Raw genomic sequence first — 13,051 nt, forward strand, 5'->3', positions numbered from 1 at the left:
CTGCCTATGGAGGTAACTATTAGTGGGTGGGATATATTTAGAGCAGAGTCCAATGAAGTGCTAAGGCCCTGCTGACTTCCAATGCAGCACTCATCCGAGTCTCAGTGCAACTTCTGATGCTTCATCATGTGTACTGAGAGGATTCTAACCTAGTATGCGAATATAGTGAGGGGCTAGCCCAATGCAGTGCGTTATCTCTGGGAGCTGACTGCCTAGTTGGATACATGGATTTTGTATTTTCGGAGATCTAAGCAGAAACATAAGATTTTTTTTTTTGGGGTGAGGATCCAGAGTTTCTCCTGCGCTAGGTAGGTTAAATGAAATTCACTATGATTATCAAATTATATCATGCAAATCGATACAAAGATGCAATATCTGCAGAGGCTATTTATCATGCATTTTTTAATTTCTACTGTTCAATAATTATCCTCAGATTGTTCATTAATGCATAGACATATGTTATGGTGGTTAAAAGGTATGCTCCCAGCTATTGAAGAATTCTATCTCCCATGATGCTTTGCCAGCTTAAGGATGGCAAAGTATCATGGGAGTTGCAGTTTCAGAGCAGCTTGCGGGGGGGAGTCTATCTTTTCGTCACCGATACAAGGCTGTGGAAATGCAGGAGGTAAAGGCACGGTGGTGATAGAATAAATCAAAGCAAGGTAATGAAGATTGGGTATGATGACAAATGAAAGGCTGCAAAATAGAATGGCTAAAGCGAGTGTAACAGCTTTCACTGGAGTGCAGAATGGAATGTGACACTGCAGAATGCATTGATTTTTTTTCTTGCTGCACTAATCCAAGCACAGTGTATGCAGCATGTTCATTTTGCAGAACCTATACTCCTCTGGGAAAATAAATCTATATATTTAAAACTTCTACATGAAGAAGAATGGATATATAGCACTTAGAAAGCATTTAAGCTGTAGCCCATTTAAAGAGATAAAATCTGCAGTTTATGGAACTTTCATTTTTTTTTTATTGTTGGCAAAAAAGAATGTAGAGTCATAGCACAGTCTGTATTGTGGATTACGGAATGACTATTGTTTAATAAGTGTTTGTGGATATAAAGAGAAATCTGATTGCAATTTTGGAGTAAAGGAGGATTGTTTTCCATATTTTTGGGTGCATAACGAATGTGCTAATATGTTTTTTAGAGAAAAAGATCAACTGCAGTAATAGGCTGGAGGGCTGAATTTGTCAACTGATAAAAGCTAGTACAATGTTAATGCTGATAATGCGAAAATCTAAACTGTTTGTCTATCATGATCAGGGATTTGGCATTTATATTAGGATTTAATTAGCGTAAACAAATTGTTGTGCAGTTGCAGCAGATACATTAATTGGACATACATCTTTTACGGTGTTCCTATTTAAAACTCTTATCCATTTTCCAAATATCTGCCTCTTTGTCGTTAACCGTTGTGTGTACCAAACCGGTCTAAAAGATCTTTTAATGTTGTCAGTGACACTGAGAAGAAAAATTCTACCGTCATAAATTGTCCCATGCCACATACCTAATGCTATCTAAAAATGTAGATTTTACATATAAAGCCCTGGTGGCTAATGAATTACGACATAATCAGCCACAGTGATGCAAGCCTATCTTGAATAACTATAGGGTACAACTGGCCAAAACAGGATTCCTTGTTTTGGAACCATAGATATGTGATTCTTCCACTATCTGGTGAACTCTTCACACATTAGAATAACCGAGTATTCAACTAATACATAAGTGATACACTTACCTGCTCCAAAAGTAAAACAAAACAACTTACACTTTCTTTTTCAGTTTTCGTGGTGGCCCCTTCCCAATTGGGATTGTTCCTTTTAAGTTAAGAATACTGCCACCCCCTTTTCCTCTGACCCTTTTGCTTATTTTTAATAATTGAAATGGTATAAAACAGATCTTTATTCCAGAGCTGGGAGGATCTCATCACTGCAGCCGGATCCTCCTCCTAGTAAGTCATCAGTTCTGATGACTTTTGTTGAATCAGATGCTTCACAGAGAAGAACACTTTGCTATGAGAAGTATTAGCTATGGTCAGTGTCATCAAGCTGAGAGTGATGATGCTGAACATAAAGTCATTTGATAATCAAAGGATGAAAGGAGGAAGAGCTCCTAGTGGTTATCTGACCAACTGTTAAAATAAAGAAAATGGATAGCATCTACCATGATGTAGTGGGTTTGCTGCTTAGAGTCCCTTTAACCCCTTAAGGACCAAACTTCTGGAATAAAAGGGAATCATGACGTGTCACACACGTCATGTGTCCTTAAGGGGTTAAGCACCAAGTAGCAATTCCACTCATTATTATTATTATCGCCATTTATATAGCGCCAACAGATTCTGTAGCGCTTTACAAGATCTACAGTGGGCTCCATACAAAATCCCACCTTGTTTAACATATATTCAATAGAACTGATGCCTACACTTTATCAGAGTTATCAGATAAGAAGCACATTTCAGGCCCCTTCATAGTCAGCTGAGAAGGATCTGGTTAGGGAGGGTAGAGATGTGGGGAGTGAGCCCATGCTGTACAGACATTTGGATGGACAGAGAAGTCTAGCTTCCTCCTCTGAGTCGGGTACAGAAGGAGCAGGCTCATTTTTGGAAATGAATGCAGTTATATGCAACTGCGTGCAGGGAGAAAGCAACAGTGACTTTCTTGCATCAAAACCCATTAGATGCTAGGGTGGTTAGATTGTTCTTTAAGTCACACTCTGTGCAGTACCAGGAAGGGGTAGTAAAGTTCTGGGGTACCAAAACAAGGTGAGATATTGTATGGAGCCCACTGTAGATTGCAATGTTCTTTCATAAATATTACAGCAGAGACCTTGGTTCTAGCTCTAGATACAGATCTAAATTATAAAGAAAAATACCTGTATTAAAAAAATAAATGTAACACCCGTTACTGTGCTACATCTCCGCGGTGGTTGCTGATAAATCACAAAACGTTCTGGTTAAAAGCAGCTGGAGGGTTACATAGCCCAGTCACAAACAGTCCAATATTTTAGAGACACATACAATGAACTACAAGCCAAACACTAGTAAAGGAGCAAACAGCTATACAGCATACCATAAAACCAAGTCTGTAAAGTTGGCACATACTAGAAACGACTTCTGTCCCATAATGCATTTGTTTGTTTATTTATTGGTGGAATGTGGCTACTCTTAATTATTCAGCATGGTTTGCTCATAAGCACAAGCTGAAGCTTAAAATGAGGGAGTCCTGTAAACTTGCATGACTGGGTGTTCTTTAGACAGAGCTAGACACCCTACATTCAACCGCAGTAGTGCCCATTTTGTGCAAAATGTTTATGGTTCTGATAAATTGTTTTGCGCAATATACCAGTTTACAATATCATATCTACATGGCTCGCACACTCAAAAAAACACAACAACTTTACATTTCTTGGACAAGTAATAGTTACTTATAAGACGAGACACTTGAAAGAAACTGCTGCAGTCCTTCCTGTCAATCAGATATGTTAGAGGAAGCAATCACAGACTTCTCACATGGGATCCGTTCACAGTTTTCTGTGATGGAGCCAGGGTTGTGGCCTTGCTCATTTACACCTACAGATCCATTCATGAAACCCTAGTTTCCAAATGTGCAGCTTGGTGGGACAGAGCCGAAATTCAAACCCGTGTCCAACATTGGATCTCTGGTGTCCAGTTTCTGGGTACAACAGAAAACATGCCTGGAGAAAACACAACATTAGCACACCAACAGACACAAGTGTGTTGTACAAACAGCACCCAAGGGGCATTCCATGTGCTCTGTAAATGGGCAGGTCAGCATAACGGAAACTGGCCTAGCATGCATTCACACCAGTGATCTCAAAAGAGATCCGATGTGGCTTTTAACATTTAACCCTTGTTAGTAATGAAGAACTTGATATGTTGAGCTATGTATAAACAAACATTAATTCTCCTTTAGTTATTTGCTAAACCCGGCAATAAATAGTAAAATTAGTAAGAAGGGTATAACGGACCCAGTTTAACACTGCTGTCGCAAATAGCAGCGGAATCCACCATCAAACATGAAGTGGCTTTGATACCTCACCCGATTGCTTTTCTCATTAATTTCTATGTAGGACTTGCTGCCTTAATATTGCGCAGGGGAAGGAGTAACCGTAAGAAAATAAGTAAACAAAACATTTATGGGGAGATTTATCAAGGTGAAAACAGGTGCAATTCTGGGGTAAGATGCTAAATGATGCGCAAAAAACATTAGAATATTACAAATTCGCCCCAGAATATCAACTGTTTTGCCTTTAAATATCTGCCCCTTAATGACTTTCTAGCAGGTAAGGAAATCTTGGATTATTACTATTGGGTGCATCTTCCATGTGAATGAATAGAGCATCAGGAATGCCAAAAAAAAGCCAAATGAAACAGAATAAAAAAATAAATAAATAATACAACATGTTATATATGATGTTTTGGAAATACTGTTAAAGAGACATGTGGATTCCCTTTGTGCTGGAGGAATGTCTAGCAAAGTTGTATGAGATATATTTACCTGCAAATTGTGTATGGCTGCTCTATATTTGCCATGGGAACTGGATGGAGAGTAATAGTGTATGCTACCACTTGCTCACAAATGTCTGCAGTGTGTGAAAATGCATGATTCGTGCTTTATTTGGTGTTCGGCAGCGCTGTCTATCAATTTTGGGACCGAGGCAAATCTGCACTGACAGTATGGCAAGTATGTATTTACCTTAGTGTGAATCTTCTTTTATCACAATAAATGTGGATCGCTTGTTGGATACATAAAAATACATAGCCCTCAATGAAAAAAAAAAAAAAAAAAAAAAAGGAAAATCTGAAAAATACACAGTCCCCTGAGCGGTCTATTCATTAAAGGACCACTATAGTGCCAGGAAAACATACTCGTTTTCCTGGCACTATAGTGCCTTGAGGGTGCCCCCACCCTCAGGGACCCCCTCTCGCCGGGCTCTGGAGAGAGGAAGGGGTTAAACACTTACCTTTCTCCAGCGCCGGGCGGGGAGCTTTCCTCCTCCTCTCCTCCTTCCTCGCAACGTCATCGGCTGAATGCGCATGCGCCGCAGGAGCCGCGTATGCATTCAGCCGGTCACATAGGAAAGCATTTACAATGCTTTTCTATGGACGCTGGTGTCTTCTCACTGTGATTTTCACAGTGAGAAGCACGCAAGCGCCTCTAGCGGCTGTCAATGAGACAGCCACTAGAGGCTCTGGAGCTCTGGAGGCTGGATTAACCCTCAGTATAAACATAGCAGTTTCTCTGAAACTGCTGTTTTTATATAAAAAAGGGTTGATCCTAGAGGGACCAGGCACCCAGACCACTTCATTAAGCTGAAGTGGTCTGGGTGCCTAGCGTGGTCCTTTAAACAGCAGTATTTAGATTTTAACCCCTTAAGGACACGACATGTCATGATTCCCTTTTATTCCAGAAGTTTGGTCCTTAAGGGGTTAGACATTTAGAGCAGAGTTAGAATTACATTTGGTTATTTTAAAGGGACACTATAGTCACCTGAACAACTTTAGCTTAATGAAGCAGTTTTGGTGTATAGAACATGCCCCTGCAGCCTCACTGCTCAATCCTCTGCCATTTAGGAGTTAAATCATGATGCCACTTTGAGTTCCATGATGATTGTGATCTTACTCTTAGTGAACAGATTATTATTATTATTATCACTACCCTTATTCTCTACTTACAACAGAGTAGGAGCAGGACTTTTACCTGCAAATCCCAGACCTATTACTTTTAATGAACATCAAGAACTTCCTGGATTGGTGAAAGCTCACTTCAGACACTGCACAGCCTGATGTTTTGCAGCAAACACAGGAACTCATGTCAGAAGATATGGAATATGAGAATCTTGTATTATTTTAAATCTATGTGTTTTGCAGTTATTTAATGCACTTTCCATATAATGCATGAAAAGCAATGTGTCAAATCCAGGCAATGGAGTCACATTAATGAGACATTAATTCTCCTTTAGTTATTTGCTAAACCCTGCAATAAATAGTAAAAATAGTAAGAAGGGTATAACGGACCCAGTGTAACACTGCTGTCGCCACTTTGGTCATTTGGCATTAACTCAGAATGACCCTGCTTTATTTGTCGGGGCTCTTGGCTGAGTTAGTACAGTGGACTAAATAAAGCACTCGGAGAGCCTACGGCAGCATTTTACATTAGCTGCCTTTCTAAGAACTGTACATGGCTGAATCTTTCTGTCAGGCACAGCTGTGTTGAGGAGGAAAAGTGACCTGCTCTGGGTCTCCAGATATTACACAGAATACGCATATCAATCAGACATGGTCACGGAATCTGTGGGAGATATCGACTGTTGTTATGTGCACCTTTTTATGTTATCATATATTAAACCAATACACCCCCCCCCCCCTTCAAAAATAATGATAGGTTTTTTTAATTATTTTGTGCTAGTATTCAGAAAAATGTCGGTTGCTAAATGATTCACAATTTAATATTTCTATTATTATATATTATAATACATTATCGTTTGACAAATTCTGCAGAGCTATACATAATTTTAGATTAAAGGGACACTATAGGCATCCAGACCACTTCATCTCTTTTTAGTGGTCGGGGGGCTCTGTTCCTGTTAGACTTCCGCTAGTGGTTACTCACCAGACAGCCAATAGAGGCACTTCCTGCAGTTTACCGGAGTTTGACTCCGTGAAACGATGCTGGATGTCCTCACATTTTGCTTGAGGACATCCAGCATGTTGAAAATCCCCATAAGAACGCATTGAATTGGGTTGGCGGAGGGTTCATATAGTGTTACGAATACAACTATTCCTAACACTGTAGGGTTCCTTTAAGATTGGGATTACTGGTTACTATGGTACAATCTGCATTAAGGAAAGTAAATGAGTGGGTGCAGTTTAGTGCCAACAATCTCATCCATGGTACCGTCTGATGTTCAGATAAACAACACAACAGTACATTTGTTCAATAATGACAGCACAACTCGAGCAATAAAATTGCAAAAACAATTTTACAATTATTTAATTTTAAAGTTTCTGCTTTTGCTGCAAATCCCCATATTGTTCAACATCCGTGCAGAGAGTTCTAACAGACTAAGAAGGGGCAGGTATTTTCCCGCATTGTTTTCAAAGTGGATGAGTCGATTCCATTTCTCTCCTACATAGATTTAATTGTAGCCTATTCTATTAACCCCTGCAGAGGCCAAGGCTAACAAGGCATTTCCCTTGGACGGCACTTTCCAGGGGGCGGCAAAAAACGCCGCCCCCCCAAGTGCACTGGCAAATCCCTTGTTAGCCTTGACTTATGGGGGCTAGAGCTGGCGGGCTGGCCACCCAGCCAACCTTGAGCCCCCATGGGGCGCCCGGACCGTTTCTATTATAGGCGGGCGGCGAGCGCTGATCTGTGAGCTCCTCCTCGTGTGACCCGCAGTGATGCTGGGAGCAGTAATATGATGTCCCTCTGGCCGGTCAGTGAGTGGGTGTGTCTGTGTGTCTGTCACTGTCAAAGCGTGTGTTAGTCTTTAACAGGAAGAGGTGTGGCCTTGGCAGGAAGGGGTAGGGGAACTTAAATTAGGGGGTGCCCAAGTTCCGTCAATTTTTTTTTTAGTGGGGAACCATAATTTTAAAGAGATTGATACACAAAAAATGGTGTTCCTTTGATAGCTGCTATATAAGGTAGAATGCAACACAATTTTGTCCCCCGGGTCACAATGACAGCCAACACTGGGATTTTCTAACTTCAAACATGGGTATTTTACCACAAAGCTGTTGTAGCACTCGGTTTACTAATACTCACTCAGCCTTAAAGAGCAGCCACATGTGCTTAAAATTTTAATCCCCCCCTAAGCGCAGGAAAAAAATGTATTCCCTGCTCTGCTCTAACAGGGTAGATCAGGTTCCAGTTATATGTTTAGCTGTTGTGATATCTTTGCCACCTGCCAGGAAAGATGAATCTCAGTCTGAAACCGACCATTGGACATATGTCATACTCTTAGAGCACAAGCAAGAGGACCATGGAATGTCCTGAAATTGATGTTCTGAGAGCTGTCAAAGTCCTTAAAGCACGATGATGTAGTTCAGCGATGGCTAACCTTGGCCTCCCAGATGTTTATGAACTACCACTCCAATGATGTTCAAACACTCTTTACGCCATCCAGCTGTAGATACCTTCTCAGTCCCATTTTTAGTGCAACTCAAATGTAGTTATGTTATGGTTTACTCTATATACCACTAACCTCTATTACTCTAGATGACCCAATATACTACACTATTATGGTTTTCTATTAATGTATTATTTAGGTTATATACCAACAATTGCATCAGGATATTATATACTTACCATTGTACAGGAGGTAACCATAACCACCGTGTGCACCATCAGCTTTTTCGTGCTGTTTTCATATTAGCTGTTATGGTACCATACATCTATGGGCTCTGTCTTAACTTAACAAAACATTTTAAAGAGTAAAAAAACAAAACGAAAATGAAAAAAGTCCCAAATCACTATAGTTCTGCAATCTGTGATTCTGTCCGACTAGAAAGCAGAGCCAGGCAGATTAGTACAGATTGGACAGAATTGTAATTGCCAATAGTATTGTTCTTAGAGTGCACCTTTAAAGCACTAGAGTAAATTAGTGTCACATAACATTTATTATAGTACTAGCCATACAAAGTTGCTTTCCAGGCACTATAGCTCCCTATAGTGCCCACCTCCCTCGCACACCGCGAGTTAAAAACCCTTTATCACCTTATGAAAGTGATAAAGCGCCGATGTCCCTTGGCATGGTTCAGGCTCTGCCTCTGCTCCTCGCAGATGTCAGCCAGGGGGAAGGGGTGGGGAAGGACATCCTCCCCCCCTAATGGAGGACACCTAGCATCGATGAAAACCTCATAGAAACCCATTGAGGCAATGCTTTCCTATAGGGACGGCCTAGTGTGTGCATGAGCATTAGGTCCCCCCCTTTGGAGGAGGCGGACCGTGACCCAGTGTCAAGGGACATCAGCACTGGAATTGGGTAAGTGACCAGAGGGTTTATTAATCCATCATGTGCCAGTGGTAAGGAGCTGCGAGGAAGTGGGGGGGGACCAGAGGACACTATAGGTTCCCTTTAAATAAAAAATACTATCAGAAGCTGGGGGAAAAAAAACACCCCAAAATATTTTAGAACACAACTATGAAAAAACCCAGAATAGGTACTTAGAATGTAGTATAAGTTGCTTTATTAACGATTTAATGGTTAATACAATTAAAGAAGGCCTAACTATGCAGTTAAGTATGACATAAAGGTAAATGATACGATACAGTGATTACATTTCAGACAAAACTGTAGCAGAGCATGGCCTTTGTCTCGTGCTGGCTTGATAACACAGTTATTCTCAGCTGCCCATACAATTCTGCCAAGTTCCACTGACTGCACGCTTAAATTACCATGTAATCGCCAGAGCTCTCATTGCAGGAGATTACAAACTGTGACATCTGTGAATATCCTGCTCATACTGTGTACATAACAAAAACACAGGACAATTTCCAGTCTGTCCTAGGTTACCAGTAAAACAATGGAACTCTAATAAATAAAAATACAATAGCGGACACATACAGCTCCCATAAAGCTCAGCCTACTGAGAAACAGTCTGAACATCATGGGAGTTGGCCTGCCGCAGGTACAATGGGCAGACGCTTCCTATGCCCGCATACTTTATATACTTTCTATTATTTTTGCAAATGTTACTAGTTACCAGTGGCTAGACTAAAGCTGTTGATCATCCCACATAACTAGTCAAGCACTTGCCCTGTGATCAGGACACTTTTTTTTGGTTATTTTGTTTAAGGGGGATGATACATTATGAAATCTATCAGGAAGTTCCTGAAAGGAACTGGCTAGTTGCAATTAACATATGAATATGAATCCAATGCCAGAAGGATGAATAATTTATACACTTCCCTGACATCCCACCTATCAACAGTCAGTTGATTAGTGGATGTGATTATGAGTGCTGTTTAGAACAGTCGCTAATGCACTGTTGCACATTTTAAAGGCTATGGTACATATCTTCCCTTCTCTCTCTGGTTCTCTAGTGAGCCCAAGTCAAGTGCATGGATGGTCGGCAGCTTAGAAGATCATTGCTCACAGCCCAGCTCCCAAAACGATGTATGGGGCAGTAAATACGCAAATTGCAGATGTGGTTTTTGGCGGTTCCATTGTGCAGTTCCATTCCATTCTTCCTGTATGATAAGGGATTATGTGATTAAACCTACATTTCCATGAGATCAGTATCTGGGGCTCCTGGTTGGTGGAGCACCTTTTTGGTCAGGATGGAGTCCACAGACATTTTCCCATTTTCCTGTGGAATTGTTGTTGCAGTCTTTTTTTGGTTTTTTTTGTTGTTGTTATCTTACCTTTTTTATTTTAGGGTTTTTTCTTAATGTATTATATATATTGCATTCTAAAATCTGGTCACTTCCAGCATGCATTTTCCATTTGATGCAGTAGATTTTTTTTAATGCCGATATTAAATAAATCAAGGAGTACTTAGACTTTATTTTAGGGAGTATACTAATAAAACTTGAAATAATTAGCCTGTGTGAACAAAAGAGGATGTGTCAGAAGAGTCACAATAAGGACTCAATAATGGGATCCTTTGCAGACTTTGGTTTATTACCTCTAGAGATTTAGAACTATATTTATTTCAACATGTAGCCAAAGTACACGTGTGTAGCTAAGGCTCTTCTCCGATTTCATGTGTGTTTCTGGATCCAGAAATACAGAGATTGGATATTAGAATGTGACATTGACATTACAGAAGGTTATTACCAGGAAAAGCACTGTACAGAAGTGATTAAAAATACCAGCCTTAGCCGGTACCTCAACCACATGTTCCTGTAAGTGGCAGAGTTCCTCATGGAATAAATGCTATTATTGTCACATGAAATCCCGCAACTTGAGAAATGTGTAGACTTGTGAAAAAGACACCATCGGGATTTCATGCTATCTGTGAATGCTTAATTACAAAAAATAATGGTAAAGGTTCTGTTGATTTGTTTGTGGGAGAGTGTGTGTGTATATTTCTGGTACCATCCTTAACACGGTGGCAGGTGCTCCAGGGGAGACTAACTCCCACTATTGTCAGGCAGCACAGGAAATGCATCTCCTGGTTGTTGCTTGAGATTAGGGTCCTGAGACAGCACAGAGTTGATCCTTACATTATTCTTCGTTCACTGCACAGGTGATTATGACCATACATGTAGAATAGGATACTAAATCGCAATCTGCCTATTGAGATAATAAATATATGTGGGTTTTAAAATGCAAAAGTAATGGCTCGCCTCTACTACAGCGCCAGGAGGAGACCAACAACCCTCAGGAGCAATGGGGCTCTCTGCCCGGGTCGGAGCCGGGGGAGCTGGACCGGGACCTGAGCTGAACCCTACCTAGCCCACCCCTTCCTCCCTCTACACCACCCCGTTTGCCCTGGAACCATCCATATCTACTGGCCCCTATTCCTCATTTCTCCCCCCTCCCCTCCACCCGGGCAACCCTGCCCGCTCACATCCCAGCAGAAACGTACAAACCACACCCCACCCCCCCAGACACAGAACGAACGATGCGCACCACAACCCCAGGCATCCGAATGGGACGTGGCCACGACACGCGACAAAGACACACGCGAGACAGACCACCAGGGGCATCCCCCCCATTACTCACACTACAAGGACCAATAAGCCAGCAACCCTAGCTCCCCTCCCCACTTACCAGAGAGCTCCGAGCGCAGATACACCCTGACACACGACCCTCTGCCGCCCACTAATCTCACCTTCCCCTGTTAGCATCATTAACAGCTAGGCTTCGAACCTGATACACGAAGCCCCAGCGACAGACCCTCCCTACTAGACCTACACGCTGAGATCTGATACGAGTCACTACCAAGAAAGATACACAACTGAACACCCGTTCAACTGAGGAAACCCCACACGACAAGTAATGTGACACGAGAAACCTGCCAGGTATACTTACCCACCCCCAAAATAACACCCAAATCATACACCCCAATGGAACGCCAAAACTACCCACTACCGTGAAAATGTCCACACCCTACTACAAAAATAGACGGATCTGAATCACGCAACTATTATTGCAACACTGTTCATGGTATAAATATGGTGCAATCATCACATGCAGTAACGCGGTGATCAACTCGTTGAGTAGCCAAACTACACAGGCTCCTTCAGCCCAAACCATCACATGCTCTGTAAACTAACTGATACCATGTTATAATATGTTACTCATGCACTCTGTATCTCCTGTAACCCTTCTCAAACTGCTTTGTAATACAAATTTATAACAAAATAAAAACATTTGGAATAAAAAAAAAATAAAATGAAAAAGTAATTCCTTGGTCAAAAGTGATTTGGTAGCATCCTACAACTACCATGCTTTTGTGGAATGCAGCACCTTTCATTCTTGTAAGGGGTTGTGAGCATGCGCCACACCATCAATTTCCAACACCATTACAGAAGCAGAGAAAGGTCCTACAGTATACAGAAAACAAACAAACCAGTTCTTAAATCACTATAATGTTTAATATGTACTGTGCTAAAATCTGGATGTTGTCCTGGTAGGACTGATATTTGGAGGGCTGGAGGTAATCGAGGAGCTGCCCATGGGTGGGCATGTCAATGATGCATCTGATATCACAGAGTATGTCCCTGATCATAAATGAGGCATATCATCCTGGAGTGCCAAAATGACAGAAAGAAATGCAAGTACAACTTCCTTTATTCTGCCAATACATGCTTACCTTGCCTTCGGCCATGAGTATACATGTGCATCCAGAATGATTACTCTTACAGTATGAGGAAATGTATTAATTCCCATGGTTCTCCCTAGTAAAGATATTAGTGCTGTAACAATGATCAAGGCGCTCACTGACCTTTAGATAACTAACCCCCTTCCTGTTTACCCAGTTTTTCAGTAAGGAAGAGAGAATTATTCTTGGAGATCTAGAATGTGACGTAGCTGCCACCTTCACACAGTGACACTGTAGGGGGTAAT

The 13,051-nt window shown here is 41.3% G+C and overlaps 2 protein-coding genes across 4 annotated transcripts in view; one reads left to right on the plus strand and one right to left on the minus strand.

The window, feature by feature from the left end:
• CMSS1 (cms1 ribosomal small subunit homolog) overlaps window positions 1-13,051 on the minus strand; it is a 292,216-nt gene that overhangs the window by 41,702 nt on the left and 237,463 nt on the right. The window lies entirely within an intron of this gene.
• Window positions 91-13,051, plus strand: part of FILIP1L (filamin A interacting protein 1 like) — a 242,365-nt gene continuing 229,404 nt past the window's right edge. Inside the window, exon 1 of one of the 2 annotated variants that reach the window (XM_063448901.1) lies at window positions 91-308. The gene's annotated coding sequence lies outside the window, so the exon portion shown is untranslated. Of the gene's footprint in view, window positions 309-630; window positions 663-13,051 lie in introns of those variants that run through there. The other variant, XM_063448894.1, reaches the window with a different exon arrangement.

This window comes from Pelobates fuscus, chromosome 1 (assembly GCF_036172605.1).
Source record: "Pelobates fuscus isolate aPelFus1 chromosome 1, aPelFus1.pri, whole genome shotgun sequence".
Classification (NCBI taxonomy): domain Eukaryota; kingdom Metazoa; phylum Chordata; class Amphibia; order Anura; family Pelobatidae; genus Pelobates; species Pelobates fuscus.